The sequence below is a fragment of the Alosa pseudoharengus genome, unplaced genomic scaffold (assembly GCF_046254945.1).
Source record: "Alosa pseudoharengus isolate Yale_2024_CS ecotype anadromous, Long Island Sound unplaced genomic scaffold, YU_APseudo_1.1 YU_APseudo_1.1_scf_1, whole genome shotgun sequence".
Taxonomy (NCBI): Eukaryota; Metazoa; Chordata; class Actinopteri; order Clupeiformes; family Clupeidae; genus Alosa; species Alosa pseudoharengus.
In genome coordinates this window covers 37,993,818-37,997,338 of record NW_027468564.1, presented here as the reverse complement: position 1 = coordinate 37,997,338, position 3,521 = coordinate 37,993,818, and the positions used below count along the sequence as shown (strand labels likewise).

Sequence of the window (3,521 nt, the reverse complement as noted above, 5' to 3'; positions counted from 1 at the left end):
GGCAAAGCTTATCAGGGTCCAGCACATCCCCAATTGCAAGGTGTGTGGCCAGCCTATACAGGGACATAAAAAATACAAAAAGAAAACGTATTGCCCTGTGAAAGACATGTCACCCTCCAAGGGCCTGGACAACAGGATCTACAGAAACTTTGCCCACTTTGTCGCCGTCATAGATGGCTTGGAGGACTGACACTGTACAAATTGTAAATAATTTTTTACCTGTAATCTGTGTTATGGTCTTACAAGTGCCCGTTATTATGGCACGTTTTTCTCTGTTGTGCACGTTCTATTTTATGCACTTTCTAACTTGTTATCTATGTTCTGGTCTTCCTGGTCCAGCAAACCTAGGGGAAGGCATAAGATAATCATATGCTAATCAGGATTTTGACACAAGCATCGATCTCACATCTGTAGACTCTGCCAATTACCTGTCTAATCAATTGCACTTCAGTCCTGCGCACCCCCCTTGGCGGAGGTCTGCACTCTCGGAGTGCTTTTCTAGTTTTGCATGGCACACTTAATTTCTTAATCTGTCTGTCCATAGGTCAACACTGCCTCCTTACCAAGTTTCTTAAAGGTTTTCACCAACTCACCCAACCAAGTACACGTGTTTACCTTGGAAAAACAATTTTGAGCCTGGCTTTATCACACTATCTGCTTTTGTGTGTATGCAAAATAGAGCATTTTTAATGAGATAGGGCCTCATTTGCATATGTAAACATTAAATTATAAAAAACATGCAATACATTTTTTTCTCATCTTAACATAAGTAATCAACTCAGAAAGTTTCATGGTGATATCTATTATTTAATTTTTTTACCCTATTCACCTGTACTGCCTCGCCTTAATTGCCTATTTATGCTAATTATGCAAATTGCCCAAAGTGCAACTTTAGGCAACCAAGTTGGATTCCACCCACTAGGCCTATAGATGACATTTCTGCAATAAAACTTTAGGGTACTCAACATTTCTGGGTTTACTATTGGGCCTATGAGGATCACGACTAGACTATCCCGTCTCCTGTCCTCGCTCATTTCAGGCTATCAGTCTCTTCCCCATAGTAGACTACTTTACTCACTGACTCGACTTTATCAGAATTCACAGATTTCACTGGCTGAGTAGCAGCAAGCGAAATGATGGTTCCTGAAGCTCCTGAAGTAAATGCTGTTATCCTAACCAACGAAACATTTAGCGCAGCTTTGAAATCTTACGTGAAAATCTAAATTAGGCTATTATGGTCTGGGTCCGGATAGGATCACGTCACGGTCCGGACTTGGATCGCGGTCCGCCATTTGGTTATCCCATACACCATACAACAAATATTGTTGGTGAGTTAATCATTTTGGCCATGTCATTTTTTTTACTTTTGATGTATGTTCAGCCCATCTGTAAAATATCTTCATAAAACCTAGTGGAAATTTCGCCTCTATCATTTCTATGACAATGTGATTTTGTAGCTTTCGTAGCTACACAGTTTGATGTTAACTGTATAAAGGTTGAATAATTTTAGTGCAATAGAGGCCTACCCTTTATAAAAAGCCCACCAATAATGCTCACCACAATTGGAAATAATTTAAAATAAGAGAAAATTACCCCAGCTTCATGGATGTTTTGGAACCTCCAGCCCTCGTAACAAAAGCCTTCTTGACCTTTGCGGATTCCACAGCTGTCCATCCGCAGAGCGTTCCACAGTGCATAACGTAGGCTGCAAATAAAAAGCAAAATCAATCTATCAGTGTGGTAATAATAGCTCTGAAACTGACAGTTCCAGTCATTGATTTTGATGAGCTGAAACGTGTTCCTTTCTGTTGTAATTCCCAAGTTACACAAAGTTACACAAGGTTACACATCCTTGTGTACACATCCCTACGCAAAGAATGGTAAAAAATGAAGTTGTTACAAGCTGTGGCCAATGTTCCACTTACCATTGTGTGACAGTCTACATGAACTATTTATTGGTGTAGGGGTGTCTTTATAAAACCATCAACTGTGCATAAGTTAAGACAACCAGAGGAATACAATAGATCATCTGTTGGAAATTGATACATAGCCAATGTAGGACTTTAGCCTTTTAATATATTTGCTGCATTGGATCAGTCTTTCTAGAAAGAACAGGCAAGAGCTTTCTAGCCTCACGTCAGCAGCGCCGCATCCCATATAGGCTACATTAAAAACATCCCATATACATTATAAACACAGCAGATAGCGGGCGGGTGCAGTTTTGAAAATTGGTCAAAAAACTTTGCTGATGGATGGATTAAGTTTTGCTATGCAGTTATGGTTGAAATAATAGCCCATCAGCGCATCTCTAGTGTGTGTGCCTCTCTCTCGCTCAGAGGGGAGGGGGAGGCTGAGGGGTCGATCAAGCATGGATTCTAAACTCTGTGGTGGATAGGATCTACAATTAGGTGTTAATTAATATTACTACCTAGGTCAAAGTACTCCCAAGTGCTATTGCGCCAGACATTGTAGTTCTCCTGTTTATTCGCTTGGAAAATCGTCACGTTTCATGTTGTGTGCCCTAACATTTTTAATCAACTACTTGTGCAACTGTATTTAAGTAGGGAAAACGTGGATGTGTTTGATTAATGCCATCTTACTCTCTCTACGGCCACGGCAGAGCCCGCTAGCATAGCAACATGCTAACACATTCGCGCCGCGCGCCAGAGCGTTTGAGTGCACATACCGACGCGGGAGAGGTACGACTCAACTCGTGAATGTTAAGGTAAGAACATATATTACTACTGATTTTGGGTGGCGTGTTCCTTTAACAAGAGGGTATCTGCACAAATATTCAGGGAATTTTGCATTTAGATGGTTCTCAACCTGTTTTTAAGCAAATGCCCATACACCCATAATTGCAACGTTACCTGCAGTTTGTTTGAAACGCTAGGAGAACATACAATAATCAATTGGACCTGAAATGTCTTTCCTCGTTGCCATTATTAGAGATCAGCCTTTCTTACCGTAAAAGAGTATTGCTGCACAAACGTTTTGTAATAGAACACCAGGCAGGCGCACAATCCACTAGGCTACATTATATGAAATGCCTAGGCTAAACAACGTGAAGATATTTGTTTTCCAACCCTGAACAAGTCATTTTTTTTATTTGCTTGATGTTTGGTAGGCTTAGCTATCCAAGAAAAAAGAATAAAATGAACCAAAGGCAGGCCTTGTATTAGGCTAGGTGAACTTGGCTATTAAACGGGAGACTTCCTGTGGCCCATCTGTAAACAATTCTGGGTCTTAAATTTAATTAGTATGTTTGCCATTTCCGTGCTATTGGTCTATGCATGTCCATGTTTGCAATGCACTGCTATACCAAAAAATATGTTTTGACTGTGGCGCGCAATTTTACGCACGGGGCGCACCTTGAAACAGTGTTTACCCAAATTCAACCCTTCCCATAACGTGCAAGGTATATTTTGCTTGCTAATATGATTACAGTAGTTTCTTTTAACTTGCCACAGTCATATGACTTATATTTCGAAGGAAAATTGATTGTGAACCACAAGTGTTAA

At 40.4% G+C, this 3,521-nt stretch overlaps 1 long non-coding RNA gene across 1 annotated transcript; it reads right to left on the bottom strand.

Annotated features, from left to right (window-relative positions):
• Positions 1-1,592: 1,592 nt before the first annotated feature.
• LOC143127435 (uncharacterized) lies at positions 1,593-1,998 on the bottom strand. The gene is made up of 2 exons (XR_012987631.1): positions 1,926-1,998; positions 1,593-1,705 (listed from the first exon to the last, which is right to left on the bottom strand). It is a non-coding gene; the product is annotated as an uncharacterized LOC143127435 (long non-coding RNA).
• Positions 1,999-3,521: the final 1,523 nt, after the last annotated feature.